Source organism: Triturus cristatus, chromosome 3_2 (genome assembly GCF_964204655.1).
Source record: "Triturus cristatus chromosome 3_2, aTriCri1.1, whole genome shotgun sequence".
Classification (NCBI taxonomy): Eukaryota; Metazoa; Chordata; class Amphibia; order Caudata; family Salamandridae; genus Triturus; species Triturus cristatus.
The window spans coordinates 72,580,068-72,593,755 of record NC_140584.1 but is presented as its reverse complement, the minus strand read 5'-3'; the positions used below and the strand labels follow the sequence as shown (position 1 = coordinate 72,593,755).

General features: G+C 46.3%; 1 protein-coding gene and 1 long non-coding RNA gene across 5 annotated transcripts in view; one reads left to right on the top strand and one right to left on the bottom strand.

Annotated features, from left to right (window-relative positions):
• LOC146856817 (uncharacterized) overlaps window positions 1-1,337 on the bottom strand; it is a 373,209-nt gene extending 371,872 nt beyond the window's left edge. The window contains exon 1 of the long non-coding RNA XR_014979817.1: window positions 1,251-1,337. This is a non-coding gene — a long non-coding RNA (uncharacterized LOC146856817). The remainder of the gene's footprint in view (window positions 1-1,250) is intronic.
• Window positions 1-13,688, top strand: part of GRAMD1B (GRAM domain containing 1B) — a 950,052-nt gene that overhangs the window by 335,732 nt on the left and 600,632 nt on the right. The gene's annotated exons all lie outside the window — the stretch shown is intronic.

Here is a 13,688-nt window from a genome sequence, read left to right as displayed (position 1 = left end):
AGCTGACCTTGGGCCCCAGCCCCATAGAGGCCACCATCCGGTTCCACGTTCATTATTCCCGGTAAAAAACATTAGGAAAATCACCTTCAAACTTGAAACATTGAATATAGCAGTAAATCTAATTAGCACACACTTTAAAATATGTTCCACCAATGCCCTAATGACCTGATTACTAATTAAATAAACAAAAATAGAAAGGCCATAACAGGGCCGTTTTTTGCGCTGGTGTGAAAGTCTTTTTTGGTGCCCCACCAATGACCTCTTTCTCCGTAGATACCCTTACTACCACCCTCCAACAGTGCCCCTCATCTCTCTGTGGCCTCTCCCCCTCATTACCTTTTACTCAGACTCACTCACTACCACCCTCCAACAGTGCCCCTCATCTCTCCGTAGCCTCACCCCCCTCATGACCTCCTCCTCAGACTCCCTTACTACCACCCTTCACAAATGCCCCTCATCTCTCCGAAGCTCCGCCATGACCTCCTCCTCGGATTCCCTCACTGCCACCATCCAACAGTGCCCCTCATCTCTCCAAAGACCCTCCCCACATGACCTCCTCCTTGGATTCCCTCACTGCCACCCTCCCGTAGCCCCCTCTCATGTGCATTTCATTTGTTGTAGTGTAGGGTGTCACAGTACTTTACATCACGCACACATTATACAAAGACAATGAATCATACAAGTATGTGAATCAGTCTACAGGGAATGTCGCATAAGCCAATGAGGATTAGAAGGTGTAGGAATCGCATGTTATCCATGCTGGTGGGCAGTATATTTTAAGAGGGCTTGGTCTGGGGAAACACAAACTCAGGATTTAAAGAGTACTTCATTGGTTGGGGGTTAGCTTTACTGATAAAAATGTATATCTGCCCAAACAAACTCTTTTTATCAACATTAGAATAATGGAAGCCTGGGGATGTTCTAACTATATCACAACACAAAAAAACAAAGTTCTAACTATGCCATTCAGGTTTGTATGCAGCTCTTTGATGGCAGTTGATAGGTCACTGTCTTATGTTAGGATTGTAACTTCTTGACTGCAAGTAACACAGGGATCTCTGTGACAAAGGCAGTAACCCACTGAGCTATCCACATAAAATACAGTTTATCTGCTTTTCAAAACTACTAAAAGACAAATTATTGCTCTCCAGCAAGATCATTAATCACCAGAGTTATCTGGACATTTTTTATTGTTGTCTTGCATCCATGGCAGAGTCCGCCATGAAACAAATAGCCACACATTATCTTACCTGCTCCATTCCTCGTCACAGCCCGATCTGATAAGCAGCTGCAAGGGCCAGGAAAGGTGAATCAGGATAAACATACTTCTTTTCTCCAGCACTGAGTAGAAAAGGAAATATCCACGCAGCAGGACAGAAGGCAAAGGTTAGCCAGTACCAAAGAAAGGATATGTCCTCTTTGCCATGCCCCTATTGTACCTGCACGAGTGGGCAGGGACACAGCTCACCTTCTTGAAAGGAGATGCGTGATTGGGGTTGGCGGTGAGAAAGAGCCCAGGCCCAATCAGGCAACAGGAACAAAAACAACGTTTGGAGGAATGTTTGAAATTAAAGTGGCCATTTTTTATTGGCCTTCATGCAGTCACTGCGAGGGCCAAGGCTCATGTTTGGGTGCGCCTGGGCCACCCTCTAGAACCGGGCCTGACAATAACTCAAACTTTCAGTAATGGGAGACCCATTGCATTGAAAATGATTGATCTTTCCTGTGTAATTCACAATGAAAAAGCCTTTACGATTATTTCCTTGTCGAACAAAACTCTCTCCGGCTATATGGGTGCCAGACCCTTCTTAGCCAGAAGAAAATATTTGCAGTGACAATCCAGCTGCTAAGGTTGTAACTCCTTTTCATCAAAATGGGGCATTGAGTAAGTTTAGAAGCACAACTGTCCAATCAGAATCCGAGCCAAAGCACCCGAGAATTGTAGCACTAAACAAAACCAATGAAATACACTCATTCATATTCCTTTCAGCATCGACTTTTCCCTCTGATGCTGCACTTTCTGTTGTAAAGCTGAGTGATTAAATTTCAGTTATAATAGGAAACACGACCTCACTTTGCCAGAGCTAGTGTTAATGTAAAGGCTGCACAACCCAACTATTTTTAAGTAACAAGCCAGCATGCTTCGTTCCTTCGAATCTCCCAGGTAGGAACAGAAGTGTTGGTGCGGTAATGCAAATGGCCACTAGAGTGCGCTATAGAGATATATATTTGTGTTTTTTTCCAAGTCCCTGTGACGCATTCATTCCCTTGCGCGCTAGTGAGACAACGCGCCTGCAGTCTCGAGGCTTCTAAGAGAATGTCTCCCGCACACCTGTGTCTTAGGTGCCTTTTAGTGTGAATTAGATGAGTATGCTTTGTGTACGTGCGTTTATGAGAACGAAATCCAACCTCATGTTAAGTGATAGAATGGCGATTTTCGTTGCAACCAGCTGAACATCAGGGCGGAGCTATGAAAAGTATGAGTAAGAGATGTAGAGAGAGGAGCTATACACTCCAGTTATGTCTGTCTTTCTACCCAACTCCGGTGCTGTGGATCCATGTTCCATGTTTGCCGGATCATGGCTCCCTTGCTAGGGCTCTGTTGAGCAGATTCTTGAACTTTTTTTTAATTTTTTTTATTCAGATGCGCATTCAAAGCGCACATTCATATTACTAGATCACTCATATTGCGCAAGTGCTAGACAATTTTGCATTTGCGCCTGGATACAGCCCTTTTTTGTTTGCATATGTACTGACTACCAGAGAAAAAATGTCATTTTTACCCATCAGTCAGGGCAAATATCGATTCAACACAGATTAAAATTGCCCAACACTTTAAAAAATCCTTGGTATTAGTATGAAATGGCTTTGGTTTATGTGCCTTGAACTGGCCTATTACGTATGTCGCCGTGAGGGGAGTGGGGATCATTTTTGGCTTGCGGGTCCAAAGAGTGAGTCTGTAAGTGCACTTGTTCTTTTATCATTTTATTCCGTGCCTGGTTCCAGGGTTACATTGGGATCAAAAATAGAACCGGGCGCGCCACAAAAAAAGTGGCCCACATTTGGGCATTGCGCCTTTCCGCAAATCAATCTCTGCTTTTAAGCACTGCTACAGTGTTTTACATTTTATGAAAAGAAGCAAGGGGGAGGGGGTGTTCTCTAAAAGAGGCATGTTTTGTTAACTTCACTGAGATAATAAAAAATTTAAATGTTGCCTGCACTATTTGTGCACGGAGAAGTTCGCCTTGGTGAACCACACCTGAATATATAAGTGAGGCCACTGCTGCTCAGGCCACTGGCCCTGTTCAATCTGCATACATTAATGGGCCGACCTAGCGAAAGACTGAGAATGACACATCCGCCCCATTGGTAAATGGGAGGTACAAAACCCATCTGCCTTCAGAAAGGCCAACCAGGCCCCGACTGGCCCGCTGATGGCATCTGAACATCACAGACAAAGCCCAAATCGGCTACCACGCTGCCCAAAAAAGCGGCCCACATCTGCAACTCAGATAGCGGCCGATCACTCATTGCCTGAGTGCCCACCTTGCCAATCCGACCCTGCCTGGTTCCTGTGCAAAGGACTCCTTATTCTGCCTGGAATGTATGGGGACGTTAAATATAGATAGTTTGTGAAGATGTCAAGAGAGGGCTTATTAAATATCCGCTTGACCAGTTAAAAATGGTCTTGTCTATGGCTCTAAGGTGCTAACTTCTTGCATGAATTTTTTGGCCTTTCTCTTACATGTGACGGTCTGTACCTCCTTTTTCTCTAAGCCTACCACTGAAACACATCTTGCTAAGTGCAGAATCTCACACCCAACAACCACAGAATCTGCAACTATTGCTGTCTTATTTAGATTCTTTGTGTATTGACTGAGCCCAATTCTGGTATGGTACCAGATACTTAGACTTAAATATCATCTGACAAACATATTATGCCCTAAATGTTGATTACAAAATACAAATGTTGATTAAGAAATATCACCCCATTTGTGTAGTCTGCACCGAATGGATCAATAATTTTGTAAAGTATATTTTGGCCAAGCTATAAACCATGAGGCACAGGGTCAAGACTGATTTGCATATAGCTGTGTCTGAACTGGGGTGGTGAAGTGAGCTAAAGAACGATGATGGATTCAACCCAGATCTGTGACTCAGGGTGAGTGTCTGAAAAGTTCAGCGCTCCGTCAATCATCTCCTTGTGTGCGCTTTGTTCGCCCTAAGTTGGCAGGCTATGCCCAGACGTGGGTCACTTGCTCACTTTGCCACTGGATTTGAGCTAGCCTGTCTGATGAGTAGCTGTTAGCCCATAATCAGTCTCAGGATGCTTGTTTCCGATCCAGGGAAGACATGGCTTGGCAGTTTGGGCTGGACTGTTCCCATGAGGCACAGGGTCAAGACTGATTTGCATATAGCTGTGTTTCAACTGGGGTGGCGAAGTGAGCTAAAGAACGATGATGGATTCAACCCAGATCTGTGACTGGGGGTGAGGGTCTGAAAAGTTTCAGAGACCCATCCATCATTTCCTTCTGTTTGCCAAGCTATAAACAGCAGGTCATATGTTTGTCATCAGTATTCTGAAAGACAATCCCAAATAAATTTTGCTAGCGCCACCCTTGGAAGTAGCGGGTTTCTATTGGCTCATTCACTAAGGATGTTAGTTTTTTTTACTACAAACAAAAGGGCTGGATTCATGCCAGATTATCAAGATATCCACATAAGATAAATGTACATAGTAAATCATAATAGAAATAGTTTCAATGGTCAGCGGATAGCCCAAAAATCTGGCGTAGATGAAGCACTCCTGAACCTATGTTGGATAACCCTGATATGCATTACATGGATCAGGAATGCAGTCTTTGGCTATAACTGTGGCATGGCCAAACCACCTGAGTGGTTCAAGGCTGACTGGCGCACACAAGCCTACCCTGAAATCCTTGCTTCATCTCTCCCAAAGCACTCTGAGGGGGTTAAAAGTGTCACACTGCACTTTACAAAAACCTAAAATATGTGATTTACTATTTGTCTTTGCTGTTTTATTCAGACTAAATGCTGGCCTGAGATGTTGGAGCACACATTCACTTATTTATTATATATTTTTAGTGGCTGCATCTAAAATTTCAATAGGATCATTAACTGTTATTTCTAGTAAATTAAACTTTCATTTTGAGTTTTTTTAATTCAATGTTTGTTATGTATAATTTAGTTTCAAGTTGGTGTTATTGTATTGTTTTGTTTGTTAGCATTTTAAAGTGAATTTGTCAGTGCTCTATATTAAAATAAATACAAAGTACTCATGTGAAAAAAATAAATATACACATCAGAACAATGCAAATTAAAACATTTACATGGAAAAGAAGCAATCCCAAAATATATCAGTCAAAGTACAAAGCTGACACTAGACAAGCTCTATTTCAATAATTGCTAAAGTGCAAACAGATGTGTTTCCTGTGTATCAATAATTCTTTGATCATTCAGATTGGTTTTTTTTCAGATCATGACAGCCAACTATTCATGATTCTTGCCTTTCTAAGTGATATGTCTGTAAAAGCATTCATTCCCTCATCCGGAGATTGCTCAAACTGGAGGTTTGTACTTGGCAGGGCACAAGTCGTTGGTACACATGGGTAGACCCACTATTTTCTCCCTGAGAAGAAGTTGAGGCCCACTGAAACATGCTGAACTCGTACTGGGGCCATATTACACAAGGTGCCCCGGGGGCGCAAAAGGCGTTTGCGCCCGCTTTGCACGCCCCCGGGGCACTTTGGTATTACGGAAAGGGCCACAGACACATCTGCAGCCCCTTCTGTAATATTGAAAGCGCTGGCACACATACAATGCCAGTACTTTCTCAATTGGGCTTTCCCTCATTTGCATGGGGCATGGCCCCATACAAATGAGGGAATCCCTTTGCCTCTGCGTCCATGCCGCATTACAGATGCTGATGCAAAGGCAAAGAAGCTCTCAGGTAGCGCACTGACAGTCCGCTACCTTAAAGGTGGCGCACAGTCAGTGAGCTTCCTGATAGCAGCCCTCTGGAGGCTAGAAATGGGGTCCTGTGGCCCCCCCAAACATCCCCTTGAAGGTGGGTCACTGACTGCACCTGCCTTCAAGGGACTCTCTAATCCCCCTTAAAAGTACAGGCAGGTTGCCTCCTGCACTGGGAAACACAGAGCGGCTGTTTTAAAGCTGCTCTGTATTTCACTTGAGTGCAATGACCCAGGCAGCACAAGTTCTCGGCTGCCCTCGGGGCAGCGCATTCTATGTAATAGGCTGCACTTTCCCTGTTTGCGCCCGGCGCACCTCTTTTAAAGAACGCCCGTTACATAGTAGGGCCCCTCGTTAATTTTAAGACATCGTGACACATTCAGCAGTACCTGCACCATGTCTGCTTTTATTCAGGCAGCAACCATGCATGGGTCGTTGTTACTTTAATTCTAGGTTGTCCCAAAACAAAGGCCGAAGTTAAGTGGTCAACACGCCTCCTTTTGTGCGAGTATCATGCCTGGGAGCTATCCAGAGCCTCACACGTAGCTGCAAATGCGATGGAGGTGAAACAAAGACACTCAGCCTGTAATTACTTAACAAGTACTTAAGAGAGGCATATTTTTGACATTGTTCAATCCCAGTATAAAAGAGAAATGCATTCACGGTAAGAATGTCAGATGTGTTGGCCGGTTCCCATATTTACAAAAATAAGACTTTAAATTCTACTATTTTGTTTTACCTCTTTTATAGCAGTACTTATCCCAATGCAGGATGTCAGAACTTTACATCACACGTACACATTATATGGCAATATATTATATGTCTGTAAATCAATGTACTGGAAGGGTTACATAAGAAAGTGAGGGTTACAACGTGTAGGAGTCAAGTGTCCTTCATAGCTCACTGTGCTATATTAGAAGGATTACAATTTATGAACTGCAAGTAGCAAAATGATCTTTGTCTTAAAAGGAGTAACCCACTTACCCATTCACATAAAATACAAATCTGTCATCTGCACGTTGCATGATGACTTAGCAGGGGACACATTAATCCTATGTGCTAATGTAATTCAAAACTGGGACCAGACAAAACACAGATCTCTCCAGCAAATGCGTTAACCACCAGAGTTATCTTACCATTATCATTATTATTCCTTGAGATTTACTGGGCTCATAAAGATCTCTGCAGCAGGTGCCTTATCCACTTACGATATTTAAAAATCCGGACTTTTCCACCAATTGAGTGAAACAGATTTACTGCCATTTATTTCTTTGTGGCTGAGTTTTTAGAAAATAATTGTATAAATTGAGGCCCAGATTTCGCATTAGGGTTGCATCACTTTTTTGGCACAACCCTGACACAAAATCTAATTTGCTAAATCTCGTAATGCACTAAAATGTACACATAGAACTGGTAAACATATGTGTGAGGTCTTAAGATCTGATGTTACTTTCTGTGATGTCACTTCCGGTGAGGTCATGGATGTGATGTCACTTTCTGTGATGCAATGCGCCGTGCTTGCATGCTGCCTAGCTTGGTTAATCCCCCCACTTCGTTTTTAGGTCTCGCCTGACCCAGCGCATGCGCTGGTCTGGCTAGACTTATTGAGAGGGCTCCAAAAAGTGCTACCAGGCCAGCCTAGAGCTACAGTGCATGTGCGCGGGCGCGCGCGCCGCGTTTTACCGCGATTACTTTCACTTTCGCGGCCGCACAGCCGCTTTGATGTTTGATCGTGATCGCGATCTCGTTCACTTTCGCATTTCCTCAGCTTTTTAGTACACTTCCAGTTACCAGTTTTTAGGTCTCGCCTGACCCAGCGCCTGCGCTGGTCTGGCGAGACTTATTGAGAGGGCTCCACAAAGTGCTACCAGGCCAGCCTAGAGCTACAGTGCACGTGCTCGGGCGCGCGCGCTGCGCTTTACCGCAATTAATTTCACTTTCGCGGCCACACGGCCGCTTTGATGTTTGATCGTGATCGCAATCAGTTTCACTTTTGCAGCCTCACGGCCGCTTTGCATAGCCAATAGGTCTCGCTTTTGGGACCTTATAAGTATTTAGTTATGCAACTGTTGCATGGCTAAACATTTATAAGGTCCCAAAGGCGAGACCTATTGGCTATGCCAATGCTTGTTTAGGACTTGTGTCCTGGTACTTGGTTTATGATTTGTCATTTTAAGGTAACTTTTAAAGTGTCGATTGTCTTTTGGCACAGAGGAAAACGCCAAAAATTCTGCTTTATGCTACAGGGACCATTTCCCCAAATTATGAGAGAGTTGCAGTTCTGAGCAGCATATATTGTTTCTTTTTATAACCACAAAGGCAACCTTGTGGGAGTGAAGATAACTCTAGCTCATGTTTTTAGTTTATCCAGGGCCACAAACACGTAGAATACTGTAAGAAACGTTCACCCAGTAAAATGTATTTTCTGCAGCCAATTCATGCTATGTGAAGTGACGCTTCTTGCTGAAGGGAGTATCTGACGTCACGCCATTCTCCGCCTGCCTGACAGCTAATCAATTTGTCTGCGCATAATCTGCTGATTGGATCAAGCTGAGGTGATGGGGAGTCCCGGTTTAGTAGTAACTGCTGATTGGCTCGTTCTCCGAATGCAGCACTGAGGTCCAGCCCATCTCCTGACGGGATTAGACATAGCCTGATGGCTGGGCGGCCACTCGCGCACCGGCTCGGTGGGCGCTAGGTGTCTTGTCAATGGCTGCTGTCATCCACGCCTTCACGCGCAGTCCTGACCAAAAGGCTGTATGAGCCATGGCCCGTTGCCTTCCTAAAGTCAGTGCTGAGGGGACCGGGACGGCCCTGCTTTGTATCCGTCATCTTGAGTTACAGAGGGTGGATTGTGTTAGCTTCGATGGTTGCCAGTGCATTTCAATCTACGAGAAGTGCATTAAAGCACTTCATGAGCTAAGTGCTGTAGGGGTGTTCATATAGAATGGTAGGTTAGTGGAACTAACGTCACATGCCCTTTGACTCCCAGTGACGTAACAAAAAGTGCCAACTTAACGCGGTGTACCTGAAAACAGAATAGTTACTCCTTTGAATCCTATGTCAAGCATGTAATGAACTGTTCTTAGTGACCAAAACGAAGTACCAGTTGCTAATAAGCATTGGCAAAGCCAATAAGTCTCATCTTTTAAAGACTTTAACAAATCTTTTGGCCATGTCATTGCTGATAGACAATTATGAGAAGCATCGACAAAAAGAGAAAAATGTTCCCATGCTGTAAGGCATTAGCAAAAAAAGGCCAAACTGCAGCCTCAGCGTTACGGTTTATGCATGTATCCTCATGAATGTTAACGCATCCTATACGAATAAGGGCACATTTCAGCTTTTTGGTCAGTGATTAGGTATGTGCGCAAGTCCCCACGCATATGTGCACACACAACATAGTGCAGCAGCCATTTTGCCACCATGTCAAAAAGAAAGTAAAAAAGTTATGTTCCATAGAAGGGACATAAACAAGAAGAGGAAGGAAACCCATCACATAATAAACAAGCAAATGAGATTGCAAAGAAAGTTACCAATGATAAATATGGGTTACCCCAATGCCCACATCAAATACTGTTTTTGTTTGCAGCTTTATACAGCGCGAACTGGACCTGAAGGTCGAGGTATAGTTGCATTATAGACAGACACATTTATTTTTAAGCACAAAGAGGTTACGTGATTTGCCCAGAATTACAGGATGTAGAGCCTCCCGCCAAGACTCGAGCCTGGTTCCCCCGCTTCACAGCACTACATGTACGCCACATCGTCTCCCCTACTTGTGTTGTACACAATACATTTTTCGATAACAGACAGCTTACCTTTCCATTTTTAGTTTTGCTGAGCACTTCAGAATAATTTTCATTCTAACCAAATCCATCCATGTGAGAATGTTTGTGGACCGTTTCTTTGAATGTTTACATTTTGCATAGTTATTTCTCTGCACAATGGCAAATGTATGCATATTTTATCCTCTACATGTTTACATTTTGAACAATAAATTGTCCTAATAATCTTGATTTTCACACATATGGGACAAAGCGTTGCAAAAAGAGACTTGCAGCTAAACACTCACCTACTCATAAATTCACCACGACATCCCTGGCAGTAACAGAACTGAGTAATAGAAAGTTATCTGGGCTAAAATCGCGCTGACATACCTGCGTGCAGTGGCAAAAAAACAAGAACTGGCAAAGCCAATAGGTCTCAGCAGTGCCCGAGCTATTGGCCTTGTCGATGTGAAAGTCTTTTAACCTTGTCTAGCATCACATCTGCTGTTCAGCATGGCTGAAAGTCACTAAAAGCCCAGAATCACAGGATGTTGAGCCGACTCCGAGTCTTTGTCCCCCCATGTTGAGTTTATTGTCCTGACCCTCATAACACAAAAAAGTGCTATGATGTTGTCTGCACTGGCTGCATCATAGAGCTTTTTTTCAGTGACTTTCAGCCATGCTGAACAGCAGATGTGCTGCTAGAAAGCACTGCTAAAAGACATTCGCATTGATAAGGCCAAAAGTTCGGTCATTGCTGCGATCTATTGTGTTTGCCAATGCTTGTTCGGTGTTGTCAGGGTCTTGCTGAAAAAATGTGGAAGTGATTGTGAGAAGCATGTGAGCTTTTAAGTGAAGCGGGGATGTGATGTAATGGGCAGAGCTGCTGACAGGGGAACTGGGGAACCAGGATCAAGTCTCTGGGTCAGCTAAACAATTTGTGATTCTGGGCAAATCACTTACTGCTCCACCTCTGTTAGAAATGGGATTTCTGGTTGGCTAAGGCTTGCACCAAAGCCAGGCAGAAACCACCACTCTAAGTCAGGGCTGGGGAGTTACAAGCCAAAGATAACCCCTGCTCACCCCCTAGGTAGCTTGGCACGAGCAGTCAGGCTTATCCCGGAGGCAATGTGTAAAGCGTTTGCGTGCGCACCCAGCAACAACACCCAAGGCCCACCACAAACGAAACTCCACACAAGGTTATATATAAAAATAGCCTTTGTATTATAATAAACACATTAGATAATATTCACACAATTTACACTGTGCCACTGGCACTGGGCGGAATTTACAGGGGACTATTTACACAGACAGGGCCACATGGACCACTGTCAGAATTAGCACAAATCACCAATTGTAACTGTAGAAATGTAGTACAAATAATAAATGTAGCGCACAACCAGTAACCACAGGTAACAGGTAAGTACACCCTACGCAATCCTAAACACCTTAGGCATATATCACGCACGGAACCATGAACACACTAGCATAACCTATACTAGGAAAAACCCTCTCCTACGCATAGGCATAGTTAAAAATTAAAATAGCATCAAGGCAATACACATGGCGCAAAAGTACACATGTAGGAATAATCATGTACCCTAGGTGAGGGCACAACACAGAAAACTGTGCCCAGGCCAACTTGGCCTCTCAGGGGCTCAAACGCCCTTTGTCCACAGAGTCAGGGCTGGGCTGCCAACGCAGCGTAAGCAACAAGGCACAGGGGCACAACCTAAATGTTGCAGCTTCCCACCAAGTGCTGGGCAGCTGGGAAAAGGAGCCTGGGCACCACTGTGCCTTTAAATCAAATATGCAGCGCGTAGGGGGCCACCTAGGCCCTGGGAATTAGTATGCCACACGTTGGAGCGCACTGGCGCTCTAAATTAGCAATGCCCCCTTCGTTGGAGCGCACTGGCGCTCTTGATTAATAATGCCCCCTTCGTTGGAGTCCCACTCGGGGGACTCGCGAGCCCTCAAATACAATGGGCCCGACGTTGGAGTGGGGCGGCCCGCTGCCATCCGGGGCCGCCCTGAAGGCAGAACTGCACTGTGCCTTCACTGGCACTCTCAGGGTTTTGGTAGAGCATTCCTAGGGGGAGGCACTGACAGGGGGCCACGATCTCACCCCCCCAGACACCCAACACAGCCCCACTCACCGGGACCTTCGCAGTGAGCACGTTGATCCTCCTTGGCAGTCGCGGTGACGGCGGCTGCTGGGCTGCACACGGGGCCCTCTTCCCTCGCGGCGGGGGCAGGCACCGGCAATGTGCCTCGAGCCCCCTCCGCTTCACTGGTTGTCAGGGCGGAACTTGCGGGACTCTCAGTACAGAGGGGAGTCCCGAGCCGCAGTACACCCAACTTCACCCGGTCCCTCTCCCCGGGACTTCGTTAGGGAGCCCGCGAGGCTTGGGGTCACTTCCGCCTAGTCCCGCGGCAGAGCCGGCGAGCCTCCCTGTTGTTAGGGACGCGCTCGCGATGGGGACCAATCCGGGCTCAGCTCTGGCTGGGACCCGGCACGGCTGCGAGGCCTACGGCGGGGATTGGCCAATGCACCCAGCAGCACGGGTGATTGGGTCACGGACTCCGGGCCCGCAGCGGTGAATCTTTGTTGAGGTGGTCAGGAGAGGTGGGCTCCCTCGCTCTCGAGCACAGAGACCCTGGCGGGGTGGGCACCCGCGAGGGATACAAAGACGGCAGATATGCGGGGCAGGCACTCGCCACCAATTCAGTCAACGATGCGGCACAACGCGGGGTGGCACCAGCTATTCCATAAATCCAATACGAGGCGAAAATGCGGGGTGGGCACCCGCTATTCAATTAAAGGCAACGCAAAGCGGGGTGGCTCCCCAGCTCGGAAAGCAGCCAAAAGCGGGGGAATCCCTACGTCGGGATTCCTTTGCAAATGATCGCCGTCCAGCGCTGTTTCTCTCACGAAGGCGCTCCTCAGGGCAGCGAACACCAAGTCAAGAGGGTGAACATGTGGAGAGCTTCTCCAACAACCAGCCAAAGTCCATGGAAAGTCTTTCAGAGGGCAGGGGGGCAAGGGCTGGGCCCAGGGGCCAGCTCACAGGGCCCTCCAGGCAGGGAGGCAGTCCCCAGTGGCGGTCCTCCTGGCGCCCAGCAGCAGGCCCCCCTCAAATTAGGAACAAGAGAGAACATTTTACATGGGGTCACAGCCCCTTTTTATACACAGGTTACCATTGTTTCAAGGTGCAGGGAAGGGGCGAACCAGATGCAACTGGTTCTTGAGCACTTTGTTTTGCTCAGCCCCTCTCCCTATTCACAGAACAGGCCAGGGTCCTCAGTCGCACCACAGGGGGCGGAGCCAGCATTGTGTGGGGAAAGCCCAGCCCTATTCAGGTCCCAGGTGTACTCCTCCCACCTATCTGGATGTAAATCTCCCTATCCACCACTGGGGCAGACCCATCCTGACTCCTGGAGCCAGGCACACCAGCCAATCACACACCAGACAGTTACTTCACATTTATGCCAGCATCTAGAAGTGGCACTTCTATATAGACACAGCAACGCCGCACACATCATCGTGCAACATTCACTCTCACGAGTTCGCACATACCAAACTCGACCCTGCACTCCCCACGCATCAGGAACTACCATGGACACATACACTCCCCATGCATTCCTATGGGAGGGCAGGTCAGTCTCACTAAATGTAACAGCGCGCATGCACTTTCCACTGGGACGCAGTGTAAAAGCGCCTAGAGGCCTAAAACCACTCACACAACATAGGGAAAAAGTTAAGATAATCGCAAAAAGTTTAGGGGTGAACCTGCCAGAAGGGCCAAGTCCAACAACCTCCTTACGACAACAAATGTGTCATTGTGTAATGTAACTATTAAGTTACAGCACTCCAATACCTTTGGCTGGTGTTAGTACTATGGCAAGATGGATGAAGGAACAAGCACT